The sequence below is a fragment of the Lutra lutra genome, chromosome 5 (genome assembly GCF_902655055.1).
Source record: "Lutra lutra chromosome 5, mLutLut1.2, whole genome shotgun sequence".
Lineage (NCBI taxonomy): Eukaryota > Metazoa > Chordata > Mammalia > Carnivora > Mustelidae > Lutra > Lutra lutra.
Window position 1 is genome coordinate 120,988,374 of NC_062282.1, and position 22,465 is coordinate 121,010,838.

At 38.9% G+C, this 22,465-nt stretch overlaps 2 long non-coding RNA genes across 2 annotated transcripts in view; one reads left to right on the plus strand and one right to left on the minus strand.

Moving 5' to 3' along the window:
• The window catches only part of LOC125101046 (uncharacterized), a 125,726-nt gene that overhangs the window by 92,748 nt on the left and 10,513 nt on the right, over positions 1-22,465 (plus strand). The gene's annotated exons all lie outside the window — the stretch shown is intronic.
• On the minus strand, positions 12,255-21,123 carry LOC125101047 (uncharacterized). The gene is made up of 4 exons (XR_007127743.1): positions 21,079-21,123; positions 20,554-20,723; positions 16,420-16,422; positions 12,255-12,343 (listed from the first exon to the last, which is right to left on the minus strand). It is a non-coding gene; the product is annotated as an uncharacterized LOC125101047 (long non-coding RNA).

A 22,465-nucleotide genomic window follows, 5' to 3' on the forward strand; every position in this document is an offset into this window, starting at 1 on the left:
AGTTCATTATGATTTATTTTTTACTGGTCTATTTTCCTCCTAATATCTGCCAGTAAGTAAAATAAACAAAACCATCTTGAAACTGCACTGTGGTGTATGCTGAGTGTGTGAGATTGGAGGTCGAAGGCCTGGTGTGAATTGGGGCAAATCATTTCATCTCAGCCCTAGTTTCCATCTTTAAAAATGAGGTTACTAGATGGACACCATCTGAGCAGGTAGCTGGATTAAATGCTATCAAGAATATGAAAATACTGGGGCGCCTGGGTGGCTCAGTGGGTTAAGCCTCTGCCTTCGGCTCAGGTCATGATCTCAGGGTCCTGGGATCGAGCCCCGCATGGGGCTCTCTGCTCAGCAGGGAGCCTGCTTCCCCCCCTTTCTCTCTGTCTGCCTCTCTGACTACTTGTGATCTCTCTCTCTCTCTGGCAAATAAATAAATAAAATATTAAAAAAAAAAGAATATGAAAATACTTTGTAAGTAGGAAAGCACCTAACAAACATTAGCTAATTCTTTAAGTTTGGGTGTATGACCCATTCTTGGACTCATTAAGATTTATCCTTTAAGTCACCCCCAAGGTGAAGAACCTCATTCTACTTCCAGAACTCCCACTCTCTCCCATTTTGCTGCTCTTTTAGTAGGTGCTCCCATGTGGACATCACTACCTTCTGACCTTTCTCTCTTTCACCTGCTTTACTTCCAGCCTTCTCCCACATTATGTTGACATTTTCTTTCCCTGGCTTATATTTTCTTTATTATGAAATTACACTTCTTTTCATATAGGTGAAAATTACACTAGTTTTCTTAGCAGCTGATTTATAGCAGCTTGTGGCTAGCATTTTAAGTGAATAGCTAATTATTGAATTAATCCAAACTAAATGTTTAGATTGTGTTGTTCCTTCAGGGAGTATATTGTATTTTAGAGGTGATCAGAGTACCAGAACCCACAGTAATAACAAATGTATATATTTCGGGTCTGTGTTAGATGTGAAGTAAATGTTTAAGGAAAAATGTGCCTTTGGTTACCATTCAAAGTATACTTTTTAGTCAGTTCCTCACTATATTAAACTACAGTGCTGCTCTTAGATGGGAAAAAAAATCACTTTTCTTCCTCTTTTGGGGTTCAGATAAAAAATTAATAATACCTTCACTATATTTTAAAGAATTTTAATAATACCATATAATTATTTATGTTTAATTCTTCAAATACAAGATGATAAACTTTTAAAATATCACACAAATACTGAACACATATATAATATGGCATCCCTGTCTTTAAAAAAAGTGCCCCGGTCAGTTATGTTCTGATTTTAATGGTATTGCACAATGTTTTCTTCCAAAAAAAATAAAAAAATCCTCCGTATATTCTTTTTTTTAAAAAAAAGCATTATTTCTAAGGAGGATGTTCTGCTAAGTACAGAGTTCTTAAAATCAAAATCAACTGACTTCCTGCTAGTCATGAATACCTAACACTGAGCAATAGATTTTTGAAACATTTCTGTGAACTCACAGGAACAATTAAAAAGTGAAAAACCAAACCAAATAAACATTTCTGATTATCCTAGAGATTTTTCTTCTCTTCCTTTCTCTCTCTCTCTCTCTCTCTTTCTTTCTTTCTTATGTTATGTTAGTCACCATACAGTACATCATCAGTTTTTGATGTAGTGTTCCATTGTTTGCATATAACACCCAGTGCTCCATGAGATACATGCCTTCCTTAATCATCACCGGGCTAACCCATCCCCCCATCCTCCTCCCCTCTAAAACCATCAATTTGTTTCTTGGAGTTCATAGTCTCTCATGGTTTTTCTCCCCATCCGATTCCCTCCTTCACTTTTCCCTTCCTTCCCCTAATGTCCTCCATGCTATTCCTTATGTTCCACAAATAAGTGAAACCACATGATAATTTTCTTTCTCTGCTTGACTTATTTCCATTAGCATAATCCCCTCCAGTTCTATCCATGTTGATGTGAATGGTGGGTATTCATCCTTCCTGATGGCTGAGTAATATTCCATTGTATATATGGACCACATCTTCTTTATTCAGTTGTCTGTTGAAGGGCATCTCTGCTCTTTCCAGAGTTTGGCTATTGTGGACATTGCTGCTGTGAATATTGGGGTGCATATGGCCCTTCTTTTCACTACATCTGTATCTTTGGGGTAAATACCCAGTAGTGCAATTGTTCAGTCATAGAGTAGCTCTATTTGTAAATTTTTAAACAGCCTCCACACTGTTTTCCAAAGAGACTATACCAACTTGCATTCCCACCAACAGTGTAGGAGGGTTCCCCTTTCTCCACAGCCTCTCCAACGTTTGATGTTTCTTGCCTTGTCAATTTTTGCCATTCTAAATGGTGTAAGGTGGTATCTCCAGGGAAATTCAAATCAAAACTACATTGAGATTTTTCTTCTTTCAAGTTCTTTATCTCCTGCTTTCTTCTAGGTGTTTTACTAAGTCATAAATTCCAACAGTGAATCTTCTACAACTGCTTTTGTAAAGTCAGGAAAAAAATGTGGCTTCTCCTGAATACATAATGACTTCTAAGGCATTTTTAATAAAAACAATACCTTCTTTCCTTTGGCTATGGGACTGTTCAGGCTGAGAGAGATTGAGGGATTATTTCACTCCAACGGCTGTATTTATTCCCAGATGTGGGAACTGGGCCCCAAGGAGGTGACAATTTACTTGAGTTCACACAGAGAACTCACTTTATTGCAGAGTTCTTGAGTAAGAATATAGATGGGCACATCTAGATATGAGATAAGAAATATCTTAGTTGTATTGGTTTATTAATGAGCTATTTGTCATTTTTTCATTTATTCATTCATTTACTCATTCATTCATACATACTTCTGTTTTCTTGGGAAGGTGAAATAATAGAAGCAGGACTCCTGTCTTATTGCTGAGCTTGGGAGAGTCTTAGGTATAGTAGAGATGTTTAAGGAAAAGTAAAGGAAAAATTAGCCTCTTTTTGAAATGTATACCTTCTCTAGCCTGATGCGGTCTTAGTTCTCAACCCCTGGTCTTAGAAAAATAAAATTTTAAAGTGTTTGTCAGGGTGAGGCAGGGGGTTACCCCCAGCATTCCTGAGAAGAGCTTTGGCCTTAGGCATTTTGAGGGCAGAGCCATTGCTACTAGTTCCATTGTCAGCTCTAATTGTTTGAAAGTTTTTCATTATATTGAGTTAAGATCTGTTCCCTGTAATTTCTGCCTAGAAATCCTAGTCCTTCTTTCTGGAGAAACCCAGACCAATATATTCAATTGACTCCCTTCTTCCCCACAAAGGCCTTTCCTTTCTGGAGTAACCACCCCTTACCCTTCAGCTTTTCTCTATAGGGCATTATTTTCAGACCTCTGATTGCTACTATTGGGACTCAGTCTGGTTTTGAATGGTGTCTTTGAAAACATGAAACTGAGAGCTGAGTATTACTCCAGATGTGGTTGTCCATTATGGGATATATGGCAGAACCATAGCATCTGCTGGTAATACTATACTTCTATTAATAGAGACTAAATGCACTTGCTTTCTTGGTAGTTGCCTTTATACTCTAGACACCTATTAAGTTTGGAAACAACTAACCTCCCTACATATTTTCTGTGTGAAATGTTATCATATCAGGTCTCTTCTAGTCTATGTTTGTGCAATTAAATAATTTGAACTGACATTTATCTGTATTAGAAGTAATGTTTTGGTTTCATTGTGTCAAGAATATTTAAATTCTTGATCCTGTCCTTGATTGAAATCATTGTGTATTTTTCTTGTGGTAAAAGAACAGTTTTCAGCATTTTGAAGAATGGGCTACCTTATTTTTCTTAGAAAAATCTATCAAAAGAAGCATTGTTTCTAGACTTTATCCTAGGTCTCATTACAAAAAGAAAAAAAAGTGTGTGTGTGTGTATGTGTAGTGTGAGTTTATACTACATAGTGGGTACTGTATACTACTATCCAGATCTCCCCTTTCAAACCAGGTCACTAATTTTCCCAGTAACTGAGAAGGTTGGAGACTGAGGGCCCTAAGCTAAGTCCCTCCCTGGGAATTGTCCCCCACCAAAGGGTTGTCTTACACTAGATCACACCACTTTCTTAGAGGCAACCTATATACAATGACTGGTCAGGCAGAGGAACAAAGGCTGAGTCTCATTGCTTTGAGGAAGGGCCACCCCAGCTCCAGAGATTTCCAGTGTGACAACTGAATCCTTTGTTGTGACTGCATTGAAGTTCAGTTCTTGCTGTCCACACCTACTTCCTTTATGCCCCCACAGGTGTCAATTTGAAGGATCCTCCTCAATAAACTTTATGCACTCAAAACTCCTTCAGAATATTTCCTAGGGAAACTGGCAAGTGATTTGGTACCAGAAGTGCTCTGAGGAAGCTGACTCTAAAATAGGATTTTGGAGCTGGGTTACTGCAATTCACTGGCAATGGCATTTAATCCCTATCATGAAGTAGTTATTCATTTGTTTCACTTGTCACTGGTGATGAACTAGATGGGGAACCCATGGAAGAGAATGAACTAGATGGTGCAACATCTCAGGCTTTTGAGAGATGAGAGTACTAATGCATTATAAGGATAAGGGAATTCTTTGCTTATGCTGAGTGTCTTTAAGGTATAAGAGAAAGACAATGATTAATTACTACTCAAAGAAGAAGTATGGAAGTTGGGATCTCCTTAGCCACAAATAAAGAGACTCATCTGCAGCTTGAGGGCAGAAAGCACTGAGGACCACAACAAGATTTAACTTTAAGAATAACACATTTGGGGGCTCTGGGTGGTACAGTCATTTAAGCATCAGACTCTTGGTTCTGACTCAGATGGTGATCTCAGGGTAGTGAGATCGAACCCCACATTGGGCTCTGTGCTCAGCGTGCTGTCTACTTGATATTTTCTCTTCCTCTCCCTCTGCCCCTCCCACTCGTGTGCACTCTCTCTTTCTCTAAAATAAATAAATAAATCTTAAAAAAAAAAGAGAGAGAGAAGGAAAGAAAAACAATTGCACATTTACAGAAAAGGTTAAATTTTCAGCCCCAGCAAATTTGCTATGCCAAGGACATATGACAAATTTCGCTATGCCAAATTTTCCTATTTTTGGAAAAGAATAAGACCCTAAAACTTGAGGTGGGAACATCAGTGTCAAGGAACTTAATTAACTATCCTTGAACTTTTTAGGCTTGCAAAAGTAGCCTTTTCTTTGTTAGAGACTCGACCCCCTATCTGAAGGCAACACAGCATTTGCCTTAAAAAACCATATAGGCCACCCCTCAGATCCTAACCAATAATTAGCTAGTTTTAAGTCAAATTTAATGTGGCCAGGGAAGTGCTGAGCTTGCTAAAGAAGGAAAAAAGGATCTAAACCCAAAAGGAGATGCAGAACCTAGCAGGATGGGTAATCAGGAAGCTGAGGACAATTGCCTTAATAAAAAGGCACAGTTCTTTGCCAGCATTTTAGATCTGAGCCAGTTTTTAGACTTAGAAACCATAAATTGAAGGAAAGAGTAGGTTTTAAGGAAGAAGCATCCTGCGACAGCATGTCAAATGTATGTGGTAATGGTTCTTCCACTAATTCCCCAAAGGAACTAAGACCATGTATTTAGATAACTATATAGTGGGGAAAAGGGAATACTTAAACATTCTGAGGACTGTTGGAGGCAGGGTCTTGGTTGACATGAATGGTTAGAGACCTATGGTCCCCTTCTGTGGAAGGGTGGGTAGGGTGTATGAAGGCCAGTAATAAATGGAATTCTGACTCAGGTCTGACTCAGAGTAAGTCTGCTGGGTCCACAGATCCACTCTGTGGTCACTTTACTGGGTTCAGAATGTATAATTGAAATGTGTATATAGGTAGTTGGCAGAATTTCCACTTTGGTTCTTTGGCCTAGCAGTTAAGAATTATCATATTGAGGAAGGCCCAATGGAAGCCTGTGAAGTAACCCTTTAGCCCTAGCCAAGAGAGTAAATTAGTAAGAATAGCATATCTTGAAGGCATACAGTTTAGTGCCACCATTAAAGACCTAAATGATAGAGGCAGTTCCTATCATATCCACATTTCATTTACCAGTCTTATCTGACTTCTTCAAAAAGCATTCAGATCCTGGAGGATTAAAGAAGATTATTGCAAAATCCACCAAACAATATAGGCCGTTTGCCGCTGCTGTGCCAGATGCAGTATCTGTGTTAGAACAGATTAACACAGCCTCTTGTACATGGTATATAAGCATTAGTTTGGTGTTTTGTTCTTTTCTGTTCCTAACAGGAAGGGAGATTAGAAACAGTTTACATTAACTAGAATGATAATAGTTTGAGGATTATATTCATTTTTTCACCCTTTAACATAATATAGTCCAAGGGATATATGCTCTCTGGACATTGTGTGGTATATCACCTTCATCCTGTATATTAACAACACCACATTCATTGGACTGGATGAACAAAACATGGCAAGTATATTCTAAGTGTTGGTAGATACTTGTGCTTTAGATGGTTGAAGATAAACCCTATAGAGATTCAGGTGCTCACCACAATAGTGACTTTCTTCAAGTACGTTGATTTGGGGCACACTGAAATATCTGTCCAAAATAAAGAACAAATTGTTGCATTTCAAACCTCCTAGCACCAAGAAGTAAGTACATTTGCTAGGCCTCTTAAGTTATTGAGACAATATATTCTAAACTGGGAATATTTCTTCAACATATTTCTACATGGTACAAAAGACTGCCATCCTCGAGTAGGGCCTATAATAAGAAAGTGTTCACTAGTTCTAGGTTGCGGTACAGGTGACCTTCCTGCTTAGGCCATATGACCAAGCAGACTTTTTGATAGGAGGAGTATTGGTGGTGAGAAAAGACACTGTGTGAAGTTTGTGGAAATCCCCCTATATTAGTCTGCTTGGGCTGCCATAGCAAAATAGCAGAGACTGGGTGGCTTAAGAGAAATTTATTTTCTCATAATTCTGAAGACTAGAAGTTCCAGATCAAGGACCAGCAGAATTGGTTTCTGGTGAGAGCTCTCCTCTTGGTTTACAGATGCCTACCTTTATACCTTGTAAAGCCTCTCTTCGGTGCATGGGCAGAAGGAGATTGAGCTAGATATATACAGAGAGAGAGAGCGAGTGAGCTCTCTGGTGTCTCTTCTTCTTCTTCTTCTTTTTTTTCAAGACTTTTTTTTTTTTTATTTGACAGATAGAGATCACAAGCAGGCAGAGAAGCAGGCAGAGAGAGAGGGGGAAGCAGGCTCCCTGTTGAGCAGAAAGCCCGATGTGGGGCTTGATCCAAGGACTCTGGGATCATGACCTAAGCTGAAGGCAGAGGCTTTAACCCACTGAGCCACCCAGGCGCCCCTCTGGTGTCTCTTCTTAAGAGAACATTAATCCTATTATGTCAGGGATCCAACCTCATAACCTCATCTAACTTTAATGACTTTCTTAAAGGACCCATCTCCAAATATAGTCCCACTGAGTGTTAGGGCCTCAACATATAACTTTTGAGGGACACAAGCATTCAGTCTTTAACAACCACCTAAGGAGAATCACAATGCAGACCCCTAGCACATGCCATCTAGAGAACTGTACACCATCCAATGAAGAGCTCCTGGGGTGCTACTGGGCTCTAGATTATGGGATACCAAATGACCATGCAGCCAGAATTGCCTATCATTGGATCACACAACCAACTCTAAAAGCTGGTGAGCCCAGGAATTGTCAATAAAAGTTGTATATTAATGAATCCTATGTCATTCAGTATTGTTGCACTGAGACTTCTTTCTCAGTTCACACAAAGTGCTGCTGGGACAAAGGTCCTTATGACCAGCTAACAGAGGAGAAAATATCAAGCACTCAGTTTTTTGTTTAAAGTTAATGCATGTGAAAATGGATACATAAGAATATTATTTTGAATCTCATATAATCCCATTCTTAAGATTATATTTTTTATTTACTTCTAATTTTCCTTTTATAATTGAACCTGACATGTCCTATTGGCCATGAGAATGAGAAAGAAAATGATAGCAAAGGAACAGTAGTTTTTTCTGTTTTGATTCCAGTATTTTTTGACGCTATTGGTTACATGGTAGTTGGAGGCTAGGCTTAGCTCTCTTGTTGCCATGGGCAATAGTGAACGTTAAATAGAAATTATGTCAGGGAGTGGAAAAAGTTAGAGACCCTCCTGAACTCAGGGTCTCAAGCTTTTATCTAAGTTGCTTTGCTCAAAGCTAGCTTTGGTCATATGGTACATATTGCAAATAACATAGCCATTACAGTACCATAGACAGCTGTTGAGTGATGGGCAAAAGTATGTAACTGTAGCTCTCATAAAGATTTCATCTTTGTATTTTCAGTAAGTTGATGATGATTAAATTTAAGGACTTCAGCCTTCGCTAATTGCAGAATGTACTTCAAAACCTGACCATGGAGGTAGTTATTGTGGTGAGGTCTCTTGGTGCTATCTGTCTATAGTTTGTTGCATTTGTGAAACTTCTCTTCATTCTGCCTGATTTTCACAAGTGATATTTATTGTCTGTGGTTTGTGTTATGTGGCCTACGGGGGGGGGCGGAAACAACACTTGCTTAACTATTTAAATAGTCATAAGTCTATAGTTTCCTGAAATAACCCAGTCTAACTTTCTCAGAAAAGTATGAAATTCCCTTTTCTGGGAATTGTTTTTTGCTTCTGATTCTTCCCCTCAGTGACATCTATGCTGGTATCCTATTTCTATGCTAAACAAGATTAAAGTTAAAAGCATAAAAATTAACAACAACAGAAAAAGGAAAAAATAACCAAGCCAGCTATCCCCTTGCTCAATTCCCTTTGTACTTTTTCTGCTGACCTCATATGTTGGTGATGGCTATATCGTGGGGCATATTCCTGGGTTAAATTTTTTTAAAGGCTAATAATTGTCTCCTGGTACTTGTTTTTCCTGTTATCAACATTTCTTACATATGATTTTCTTCTAAAAGTATTTTAAAGAAATTCCTAATGAGTGAACTCAAAAGGCTGGAGTTTGATGAGAGGGGTAGTACATTTTTTCCTGGAGAAACCATGATCACTGGTAATCTTTTTTCCCGTTTTTCCACTACTTCGTGAAACTTTGAAAGCATATCACTACTTGTTAAAACTGAAATTTTGAAATAAACATCCCCAAACATTAGTGGATTGAGTATAGCTGAGAGTTATTGTCTCTAACTTTAATTTTTATTTTTAAAAAAGTTTCAGTGCTATGAGGAAAAGAATTATTGAGGGGAGGAGTACAAGAGAGTCTTTGGGGTACTGGAAATGCTTTATATTCCAATTTGGAGTGGTGCTTGCATAGGGTTATGTGTGTGTGTGTGTGTGTGTGTGTGTGTGTGTGTGTGTGTGTGTGTGTGTTTGTATTTAAATATATGAATTCACTGAGTTGTATGCTTAAGATTTGTGCTTTATACTGTATATATATTATAACACGATAAAGCAAATTAGTATTTTCTAGTTTTCAAGGGTGTTTTATTTTAAAGCATTTAGAACATGAGACAATATAAAAGAAAGAATTTTTAAAGTATGAAGTGTTACGGGAACCATGATCTAGAAATATAACTGGGATATTTGGTATACAGAGTGAATTGTCTTCCACCCTCTAGCCCTGGATCTTTTAAACTTTGCTTTAGTCCCTCAGCCAGCTGCCAGAGCTGCCAGGTGCCAGGTGCCAGGATAACTCTTTTTTTTTTTTTTTCTTTTGGTGCCAGGATAACTCTTACCTCTGACACTGCTGTGGAAATTAAAAATTTATTTTTAAGGCAATAAACTTACAGATCTTGCTCAAAATCTGCCACCTTACTATGACTTAGTGAAATAGCACATATTATCCCTCAGATGAACATGGACAAAGTTTCCAAGACTTGGAGGAGAATTCAATGGAGTCAGGGGCTGCATTAAGGAAATCTATTCTAGGTGTAGAGAGAACACTTCATGAGTGTAATAAGCATGAGAACAGGATAGACCGTTTACATTGCTGTTAACACTTTGTTAAGCATTTTGTGATAGAACTGTTAGTGCTGAAAATTAATGGAGAACTCTTTAGAGTTTCAAACAAGGTTCATCGTGAAAAGGTTCAAATGTTACTTGGACACTGTCAGGATATAGTACAGGTGACTTTTGGACAACATGGGTTTGAATTACAGAGTCCACTTATACAAATTTTTAAAAATAAATACAGCCCAGTATATAAATGTATTTTCTTATGATTTTGTTATTAACATTTTCTCTTCTTTATTATAAGAATATAATGTATAAGGCAGATCACATACAAAATATATAATTGACTATTTATGTTTAATGGGAGGTTTCCAGTCTATAGGAAGCTCTTAGTAGTTAAGTTTTGGGAAGTCAAGGTTATATATAGATTTTCAACCGCATAGAATCAGCTTGAACAATAGGGCCATGAGAGCCCACCTGGCTGCCTTTTGCTACTGTGGAGTTTGATCTCATATGATTATGATCCCTCTGACTCTGTATTGTTCCATTTGTTTCCATTGCCTGCTATTTGATGATAGCTTCTCTAGGTAGCTCCATTTCTTCCCTTCTATCTCTGCACTTTGCCCCTTTTTCCCTCCCATTTTTAAGTCTCCTTGGACTTGTTTCAAGCCTGCTTAGGAGCAGATTCTTGCTGTTCTTCCTCTCATCTGTCTCCTTCAACAGCAAGCTCAAGTTTCATATCTCTTACCACTTCAGCCCATCCTGGTCTCCCGTTTCCTGTTGTACTTGCCATCTGTAACTCTCTATGTGGCAACTGTATGATTTCTGACCTCATTTCTTAAGTGGTTCATATGAATGGTTTATTTCTCCAACTTTCTTGGAGGGATAACATCATCTTCATCTCATATCCACTTTAGAGGATAGCACAGTGCTTTAGAGGTACCAGGGAATCACAATATACCCGAGGAATGAACAAATTCTGTATTCAAGTCTTCAGTAATATCAAGCACTCAATTTTTCTTTAAAGTCAATGCTGTTTGAAAATGGGTACATAGGAATATTACTTTGAATTTCAAATAATCTCATTCCTAAATTACATTTGTTATTTGCTTTTAATTTTCCTTTTACAATTCAATCTGACAAGAGGGGCCATTTGTATATGTGTAGGGAAATCTTTTGCCCAATATAGGTTTCCAGTAAATACAGGTTTTAAATAATGCAGTATGGATACAGCTCATCATAGTCTCTAAATAATTACCGGGTCCCTTCAATAAGGGAAATACTTTTCTGATGGATCATTAGAAACACATTTGTGGTAGACTTTTAAACCATTAATAATCATAGAGACTGTCTTAATTGCTTTTGGAAAGAAGAATTCTTTCGTAGTATGGAGAACCACTTGCTAATTCATCTGTTTTGCTAGACTGGATTTTTTTTTTTTAATTGGCTTGCTTTAAAATGGGCATACTTGCACTTTAAAAAGCTCCAGAGACCTTCCATCTATATACAAATACAAAAATAGCATTAACGACTGACAGTCACCCCCCCTTTCCCTCTGTCAGTTATGGGGACTATTTAAGGTTCTATCTTTTTCATGCTCTAGAAGTAATGTGAGGTTTACATTCAACTCCCTTTAATCTGAAACACTGACTGAGCTCCAAACCACTTAACAGCCTGCCATTTTTCAATGGGAGGGGAAAGCAGCAATGTAATTTACTGTCCATATTTTATAGTTTTCCTTTTTAAAAACCTGCTTATATAGTTCCTGTATTTGCAGAAACTAGAGAATGACATGGCTTTTAAATGTGGCCCAGTCTGGGCAATGCTGGGAAGCCCAAAGTGGCTGACTGGCCACCAAGGTTGGTATATGGTAATGAGAGATAAGGGGCTCTGGGTATAAAGGTGTCAGGGAGAGTATGAAGGAAGATGTAGGCAACACAATAGGTTTGATGAACAAAAAGGGGAGCACAGTATGGAAAGGACGGAGGGCTGGGACTGGCCTGTGCTACTGAACTTAGGTGCACAACTAGATAACAATTATGTGATCATTTTAGGCAGGCTCCAGCATTTGCTGGGCACTGACTCACTGCTTTGGAATTCCTTCACCACTACCCTGTCTGAACCCTGGTCTCTTCAAGATTCAGCCAAAAGAACTTCTGGCCTCACATACTGTCTTTATTACTGAACAATCACTGTCTTCCTTGGGCTTTGCCTAGGAAAACTGGATAAGAGGTGGAACTTCTGAGCCCTTACCCTCAGGGTACTGTCCACCCTACTAAGCCTTTCCCTGCTCTCCTAGTCCCTGTACTCAATTGCCTCACATTCTTCAGCAGTTTTCATCTCCTATTATTCACTTCATTCATTCATTCACTTCCAGCTCCATCCATTCATGAAGTAGTTACTGCACCTCTTCCATGGGAGAGCACATACTAGAGAGAGATTGTATTAGCTAGCGTTCTCAGAGAAACAGAATCAATGGGAGATATGTAAAATATATGTAGATATGTTTATCTACACACATCCCCCCCCAACCTTTAAGATTGATCAGTTTATCTACTTATCTACCATCTATCTATCTAGGTTATTTTAAAGAGTTAGATTGTGGGGGTACCTGGGTGGCTCAGTTGATTAGGTGTCTGACTCTTGATTTTGGCTCAGGTCATGATCTCAGGGTTGGGAGATAGAGCCCTGCATTGAGCTCTGTGCTGGGTGGGGAGTCTAGTTAAGATTCTCTCTTTTTCCTCTCCTACTGCCCCTCCCCACCTCCCTCCCACTCTTAAAAATTTTTTATTAATTAAAAGAAAGAATTAGATTGTGAAGGGTGGCAAGTCCAAAAATTCAGGTTGGCTGGAGACCCAGGGAAGAGTTGATGTTGAGGCTTGAGTCTGAAGGTGGTCTGTAGGCTGCCTTCCCTCTTGCTTGTGGGGAAGTCGTCTTTTTTCTGTTAAGACCTTCAGCTGGTTGGTTGAGACCCATCCACATTATGAAGAGTAATCTGGTTTGCTCAAAATATCCTGGTTTAAATATTAATCTCATCTAAAGCATACTTTCACAGCGATGTCCAGACTAGTGTTTGACCAAATGCCTTGGTACTATGGCCTAGCCATTCACACATAAAATCAACTGTCATGGGTACTATGAATCTTACAAAAGAGAGTAATATAGGTCATTGTCCCCAATCAATATCTGCTTAATTAGAGAGATATATCAATCTATCAATAAGTCAATAACTGTAAATCAAGTTATGAACCTTGTGATGGGTTCTGTATCACCTATAAAGAAAGAGCTTGGGGAATCTAGAGGAAATAATGAGTAATCCTGACCAGGGGTCATGAGAAAGGCTTTGTAATAGGAATGCAAGTTGTAGTGGATGTTGAAAGCTAGGTAGAATTTTGCTAAATGAAAAAAGTAAGGGCTGGGGGAGAGGAAGCCATTCTATTCCAATAACATCAGAATTTGGTCATAAGTTTATATATTCTTTAAATTTTTAGCAAGTGCAATTTACATGACTTACTGTTCTGGGTGCTGATGGAATGCAAAGAGAATGTATCTCTGCTCAGAAGGAATAATGGTAATGGTCACTATTTGTTGAGTGCTGCTTGCCACAGGTCGGGTACCTTGCCAAGTGTTTATACTCATTATTTCAATTATTGTTCTACTGCCCTATAGGAAAGGTTCCCAGTGGTGAAGCTCAAACAGTACAGTGTGATATCAGTGGACTGTGAAAGGTCTAGTGAGCACACTCCTGGGGCATAGGAAGGATAGGAAGTTGGCCAGGCAGAGAGGTTGGGGCTGAGGGACATAGCTTATTCATTGCTAGGCTGGACCTGGAGCAAGCAAGACTTGAGTCCCGCATTAGCTCACGCCACGGATGATTCTGCAGCTGTTCTGGTATAGATGGAAGCTTGTGTGACAGTACCTACGAGAATGAAATCTATAATAATTGTGTCTTTGATTCTTTGCTGAATCTGCTTTCACTAATCATTCTCATTATCACCAGAAAACTGAGAATTAGAGAGGTTAAGGAAATTTTTTCATTGCCTGATATCAGAACTTGTGCTCTTTCTACCAAGCCCACACTGCCTTAACTCCTAGGCTAATGGGCAAACAGTGATTGCTTTGGTTTGAATATTTGTGTTTCCCGACCCCCAAATTCATATGTTGAAGTCCTAATACCCAATGTGATGTGTTAGTAGGAGGTAAGGCTTTGGGGAGGTGATTAGGTCATGAGGGTGGAGCCTTCTTGAATGGAATTAGTACAGTTGTAAAGAAACTCTACAGAGTTCCCTCAGCCCTTCCACCATATGAGGACACGAGAAGTCAGAAATCTGGAAGAATTTCCTCACCCTAACGTGCTGACACTCTGATCTCACACTTTTAGCCTCCAAAACTGAAAAATTAATTTCTATTATTTATAAACTACCCAATCTGTGTTTTTTTATAAGTTTCAACCTGACAGACTAAGATAGTGATTTAAGCAAATAACTCCAAAGAAGTGGGGTCGATGCTACAATTGTATGTTTAAGGCACAGTTAATGGAGTGATGAGTTCCATGGGAGATATCATCAAAGGAATATACATTGCAAGATGTTCTGAAGCAAGTGGGCCTGGGAGCTGAGGCAGATGATGAAGCTAGAATGAAGATGGATGCAATGGGAAAGGAAAGAAGAGACTTAACATCAGAATATTTTTGTATATCCAGAAGACAAAACTTAGTAACTGATTGTAGGAAACTGGGGCAACTTAGGTGTCAAGGTGCTAGTTGCAAGGAATATCCTCAGTTGCAAAGGAACATCCTCAGCTAATAAAGTAGAAAAAGGATTATGGAAGGATATTTCCCAGGTCACAGATTTCCGGAAAATCTATAGAGTTAGGCCTGGGAGCCACGCAGCCAGGAACTATGGTCACACCATACCCTGGGGCTTCTATGGTGAAGAGTACACTGTTGCCACCCCTGGACACTGCATTTCATACCACAAGTGACCATTGATGCTGGACTTGGGATACCAGAACCTCCACCACTGCTTGCCCCAAACTGCACAACTCTACATCTGACCTCATGAAAGTGCATACTGCACAGCTGTGCCTTCCTCACTGAACCCTAGCTGTAATGGAAACTAGGAAAAAGAGGTTCTAGCTTCCATTTTGGATGGTTTGAAGAATTTCTCAAACATAGAATAGACATTCAAAAGAATGCTGGTGACCATAAACATGCCTACTCCAGGTGGTGAAGGAAGAGTAATCAAAACTGATACTAAGGTTTCTCATTTAGCAAATGGATGATTGGAGTTGTTATGACCAAGACAAGGAAAATGGGAGGATGAATAGAACCGTGGAGCTTAAAAAAATTAGTTTCTGAATACCATGGATTTAAGATATCTGCAGCACACCAATATGGAGTCATTTATACAATATGTAGTTAGAAATTTGCATCCTGGGTTCAAGATGGCAGATAGTGCTAGAGATGTAGACTTGGGAACCAACATAGAGATGAGAATAGATAAGATTGATCAGTATATATATAACCCTGATGAATGTTGCCTTGGAAGGGAGATAGAAGAGGAGGCTGAGCCACCTAAGGATCTTGAGAGGTACAAGTTGAAGGTAGAATGCAAATCCAAAGGTGGAAAACTAGAGTATCATGAAACTCAAAGTTGGAATGGAAATAGATGGTGATCAAGACAGTGAAATGCTGCAGAGAAATGTGTGTGAGGGCTAAGGTCTCTGAGTTTCTCAGAAAGGAAATCACTGGTAGTGTGCAGAAGTTATTTTGCCTGAGGCCAATATCACAATCCATTTAGGGTAAATAGTCACATACTCTATACCTCTCCTCAGCCCTCAACCAATATACAGCCTTTATTTCTTTGTCCCCCCCCCCCAGTCTTCACCTTCTCCTCTCTTAAAACACCCAGTGTCCCTCCTCAAGACCACCTTAGCCTACATTCCTAACAAACCCTTTCCAAATTAGTACCCCATTTTAATCTCAGTCTGCAGCTATGCCTTTCCCAGTCTCTCTGTTCCCTCAGCTCCTACATTCTTTTCCTTCTCAACCCCATTTTCCCAGTTCTCCTCGGTGTTTCTCCAACTGCAGGATCACTTACCTAGCACCCAGTGTCAGTTCCTAGGCCTGAACCAGTTCCCCAGTTTCCACTCTTCCCATCCCTATTTGTGGTTGTATTTCCCATCCACCAGTGGCATACCCATTTTCCCCAAATTTCCACTGAACTTCATGTATCAGAGCCTTTATCTGTACCCACCAGTTTTCTGGCATTAGTTGTATTGTTCTCAATCCTTGGAGACTTGACTTGCCAACTTTTATCCTACTTTTCTCTCCCTGTCTCATTTCTAGTTCCTTCTCACACTGTAGATGTTGTTATTCTCTCTAGACTATGGTCCTTCCTTATTCTGTACCTGTCCTTTTTCCTTATTTGCTAATTTCAAAACAAAAGTATGTCTAAAAAGTTGTTATCTTTCCAGAGACACATACTGAAGTCTTTATTGTTGCAATTATATGATGACTGGGTTTTGTTTTTTTTGTTTTTTTTTTTTTTTCAAAATATTTGGGATGGGGGCAGGTGGGTGGGTATAAATAAAAAAATGACTGGTTATGAGTTGATAATTTTTGAAGTTGAAGAGTACATGGGGCTTTTTACAATATTTTCTACTTTTTGTATGTTTAAAATTTTTCATGAAAAAGGTTTTAATTAAAAAATTTCAATGTATGTAAGTAAATCAAATGAATTGATATAAAGAAAACTATTAAGTAATACTAGTACTGATATGGCAAAAATATATTGAAAAAAACATGAAGGTGATATTTGAGTAGCTGAAGAGGGGAAAAAACTGAGATAATAGAGAAGGAGTTTAGAATGAGTGCAGATACAGAGCAATAGAGCAAGCCTGAGGAAAGAGGAAAAAAGTCTAAGCAATTCCATTGTTTAGGCCTGACTTTCTTGGTGAAGAAGTCCATATGCTCTCCAGGAAGTAAGGGAATGGGGATCAGGTAGGACTTACATGAAGAATGAGATAGCCATTGTGGGAAAGGGGAAGGAAGCCAGCTAGAGGTAAGCTGCAACTGAGATTGGAGAATGTGAATCTATAGTAGGATTGCTCTCCGTTATCTTAGCAATCTAGTCTTCCAAGTGACTCTAGGGACCCTCATGTATGCTTCAGGTTTTCTGCAAAACATGTCTTTTCTGTGAATCAGTGAAAATGTAAACTACCAGTAGAACTTATTTGTCTAGAAAGTCTGTTTTATATACTTGGCTTAAGGGAGGATTTTTATGGAAAAAAGTTCCACTGCTAAAATGGACTAAATACGTGCTATCCCCTGGCATAGGTATTTACTTTGTGGTGTGCTATGCACTTGCTGCTACTTTGTTGTAGATGTTAATGGGATATACTGTACAATGATGAATATTGAGTCTGTCTCAAAAGGAGGACAATTTTGAAAGTGGCTGTTGCTCTTTGGAATAGCTTGCAGGGTTTTATCTGCTCCCCATTGGTTAGGCAGTGGTTTTCAACCTGTGTTTGTGTGCACATGTGCACACACACACACAATTTTGCATAAAATTTCAAGGGGTTCAAAGACCAAAGATCCCAGTTAAAATTCCAGATTCAAGCTATGTGGCAGGAGACCTTAATGAGGAACATATCCATTTATGTTTAGCAAACAGAAGAGGGTTTATTTTTGGCTCTTAGAAATGACTCTTGGCTCTTAGAATTGTCACCAAGATTGTATATTCGCTAGGCCTCTAATGTTAAAACTTGACCTTCTCACCTTAGTCCAGGAGGATTTACCAAAAGTTAAACATTTAAGCCTGCTTCAAGGCCCGTTATCCCTTTGATGTCAGATAATTGCCTAATATATAAAATATTTATAGTGGTATAACATGTCCACATAGTACAAGTTGTATTTTATTTTTATTTTTTTAAAGATTTTATTTATTTATTTGACAGAGAGAGAGAGAGAGCATACAAACAGGCAGAGTGGTAGGCAAAGGGAGAGGGAGATGCAGACTTCACACTGGGCAGACAGCCTAGGACCCTGGGATCACAACTTGAGCCAAAGGCAGACACTCAACTGAATGAGCCACCCAGTCACTCCTACTTTGTATTTTTAAAGTAAATTCTGTGTATACAGATTTATATAGCCAATCAGCAGGAGGGAACTAACATTTCTTGAGCATTTAGGACTTATTTGCTGCTCTGTATGTAACTTGTGTAGTCAGTGCAGTATTGCCCTTAGATATTACTTTTCTATTTGAATGATGCAAAAATTAAGGTTCAGAAAGTCTAATATATTGACCCAAGGTGATGAGTTAATGAGTGGTTGAGCCAGCATTGAAATGTTGTTTTCTTCTAAATCTTTGCTTAACGGAGAACTCTGGATATTTGTTGGGGTTTTTTGGCTATCTTGAATCCATTTCTCTCCTTTATGGAGAATTACTCTCTCTTTTGCCCACCTTCCCCAACCCCATTCTATGATGTGCTCTTAAAACTATTTTTTTTTTTTTAATTTGACAGATAGAGATCACAGGTAGGCAGCGAGGCAGGCAGAGAGAGAGAGGAGGAAGCGGGCTCCCTGCCGAGCAGAGAGCCCGATGTGGGGCTCGATCCCAGGACCCTGGGATCATGACCCGAGCTGAAGGCAGAGGCTTTTGTGCTCTTAAAACTATTAAACAAGGTACCCTGCCTATGACTCAAGCTAGGATAATCCCATTCTCTTTGAGTTGTTTGACTCTTGCTACCTAGCCCACTGAGCTATGCTGCTGGTTTGTTAGATTCTCTTTGATTCTGTGAGTTTTTCAATATCCTTGAATAAAGGATATTTCTTTTGTAGAGCTATAGACTGAACTGTGCCCCCCATCCTCACCACCCCCCACCACAAATTCATATGCTCTAACCTGCAATTTGATAGTGTTTGGAGATAGGGCCTTTGGGAGGTAATTTGGTTTCAATGAAGTTATGAAGGTGAAGCTCTCACGACGAGATTGATGTCCTTATAAGAAAAGATACCAAAGACCTTGATTCCTCTTTCTCTGCCATACTAGGGCCTAGTGAGAAGGCAGCTATCTGCAGGCCAGGAAGAGAGCCCTCAGCAGGGAACTCAATTGGTCAGTACCTTGATCTTGGACCTCCCAGACTCCAGAACTGTGAGAGATAAATTCCTGTTGTTGAAGCCACAGAGCCCATGGTATTTTGTTACAACAGTCTGAGCTGACTAATACAAATAGTTTTTGTTGCCTTCTACCAAAGAATTGACTACTATACAAGATGAGTAGTAAGAAGACTCATTTCAGCTTTCAGTACTTTAGTTCTGACAGATTGAAGAAAGGACAAAAATCAAACAAGCAAGTTTAGGGACTTACTGTTATCTCTTGGGAAAAAGTTTGTGAATAAAGAGGAAGTTGAAACTGTTTCATGGAGTGGGATTTGGGAATTATTTATGGATGATACTTATTCTGAATTTCCTTATATCTTGTTTGCATATTCCTTATTCCTAACTTGTTTGTGATTTAGATCTACATTGTGATAACCAGGGCTGAGTGAGAAAATAAATTAGCCCTGGATAACTTCTCTTTCAGGCTGCAGAACTGGTATAATGAAAGCTAATCCCTAGAAACTGGTCTGCCAAGAAGAAAAGCTGCACTGAAATGGGCACCTAATTTTTATTTGTTTTGGTCTTAAAGAATGTAAGAAATTCCTACTGCAGGAATTTATTCACTGGCTCCCAGTTACCTCTTCCTAACATAGGTTCATCTTTTATTTTTAGAGCTTTGTTTTGACCTATATGTCTTTTGGCTCTGAGTAATGCATTCCATGAGATGATTCAATTCTGAGAAATCAAGCCAGGTAAAGATGAAATATAAGGTTTCACCACCTTTTCAATACTTTTCATCTGCTTTTAAGGATGTATGCCTTTCTACCAGTATTTCTTGGTACCATCTGTATTTTTTCCTATCAATTACAGAGCTTTTTGAGTTTGATGGCATCGTAGCAATCATGCCGTTCATCCTTCATATCTTACAGATGAGAAAACAGAAACTTATAGAAGTAACTGGCTTGTCAGTGATTATGTAGTTAGTAACTGAATAGGGACTTGAACACACTTTTTCAGATTCCCTGCTCACCGTGTATTCTTCTTCCATAAGCTGCCAAGTAATTGACTAACCAAAGATAACAAAAGCAGTTCCCATTTAACCTGAACTAAGGAAGAATGTGGAAGAGAAGAAAAAATAGAAAGTTTTCAGAGTTTGAATTTCATCGAGCAAAAGGGGAAGATTTTGAGCCATGTGGAGGAAAGAGGCAGAGAGGTCGTGCTTTTAAGGATTGTTTTTAAGCCTACTGTCAAATTGCTTTATTCTCTGGGCAAGTGTCTGCATGTTTATTTCCATGGGTTAAATTATTCCTTTAAGGTGAATTAAACACTGTCTCATTTCCATGTGAATTAAAGTTTTTAAAAGAATTTTTTTCCCTTGGGAATTTGTCACATTAAATCCACTTGGTTTGTGCATCTATGTCGCAAACAGACTAAGGGGAACTGGGACTTCATCTTTTTCTCTAATTGGCTTCTGGGCCTTCCTGTCTTGTGAGAATTGAGTGTTGTTTATATACCCCTCTCCTTTTTCAGCTCAGAGTGAATATCCAGTGTCTGCTTGGTAGTTTGTCTCTTTTGGGATAACCACACCCTAGGTCAGTATAGTTTGTTTTCAGTATAGGGCCAGCTGTTCCAGGATTACTTTTTCAGGGTTGGAAGCATCCAGTTTGGAATTTGGGGGAAAAGGCTGAGAATAAAAATGTAAAGAGGAAGGTCAAATAATACTTTGTCAGATTGTTGACTTTCTGTTTTGAATCAAATCTGTCTTTAGTGTTCTCTAGTATCCCTGCTCTAGACATATTGCTCCAAAGAACAGGAGTGAAAACACACCCTTCTCCTTTCCTCTAGGCAACAAAAGCAAATACTAAAAAAGGACTAGAACAGTGAAATTTATAATTTTTCACCTGAATAAAGAAGTATTTCTTGATAACACTAAGGGCTTAGGTTCTGGGCCTGAACTCCCATGTCCCTCTGAGTATAAATAAAAAGCAGTGATCAAAGCAGACATTTTAGTTGGCAAACAGCTTAAGAGCCATCCTTACCACAAAGGACTACTGAAGTTGAGTAATTAGTAGCTACAGAATTTAGAGCAGAGGTTTAGGAAGTTGGTCTCTGTAGCTGAAAGTATATGCCATGTCATAAGATTTTGTTATGTCACAAGAGAAAACTGGGGGCATCACGTTGCCTGAGTTCAAGCTTTACTACAAAGCTGTGATCACCAAGACAGCATGGTACTGGCACAAAAACAGACACATAGACCAGTGGAACAGAGTAGAGAGTGCAGATATGGACCCTCAACTCTATGGTCAAATAATCTTTGACAAAGCAGGAAAAAATATACAGTGGAAAAAAGACAGTCTCTTCAATAAATGGTGCTGGGAAAATAGGACAGAGCTATGTGTAGAAGAATGAAACTTGACCATTCTCTTACACCTTACACAAAGATGTACTCGAAATGGATAAAAGACCGCAACTTAAGGCAGGAATCTATATCAAAATCCTAGAGGAGTATAACATAGGGAGTAACCTCTTTGACGTCGGCCACAGCAACTTCTTTCAAAGTATGTCTCCAAAGGCAAAGGAAACAAAAGCAAAAATGAACTTTTGGGACTTTATCAAGATCAAAAGCTTCCGCACAGCAAAGGAAACAGTCAACAAAATAAAGAAGCAACCCACGGAATGGGAGAAGATATTCACAAATGACAGTACAGACAAAGGGTTGATATCCAAGATCTATAAAGAACTCCTCAAACTGAACACACACAGAACAGATAATCTTGTCAGAAAATGGGCAGAAGACATGAACAGATATTTCTCCAAAGAAGACATACAAATGGCTAACAGACACATGAACAAATGTTCATTATTACTAGCTATCAGGGAGATTCAAATCAAAACCACATTGAGATACACCTTACATCAGTTAGAATGGCCAAAATCAACAAGACAGTAAATAGCAAGTGTTGGAGAGGATGTGAAGAAAGGGGAACCCTCTTACATTGTTGGTGGGAATGCAAGTTGGTGCAGCCACTTTGAGAACAGTGTGGAGATTCCTTAAGAAATTAAAAATAGGGCTTCCATATGACCCTGCAACTGCACTACTGGGTATTTACCCCAAAGATAAAATGTAGTGAAAAGAAGGGCCATCTGTACCCCAATGTTCATAGCAGCAATGGCCATAGTCACCAAACTGTGGAAAGAACCAAGATGCTCTTCAATGGACGAATGGATAGAGATGATATGGAGTATTATGCCCCCACCAGAAAGGATAAATACCCAACTTTTGTATCAGCATGGATGATTATGAGATTATGAAAGAGATTATGCTGAGTGAAATAAGTCAAGCAGAGAGAGTCAATTATATGGTTTCACTTACTTGTGGAGCATAAGGAATAACACAGAAGACACTGGGAGGTGGAGAGGAGAAAT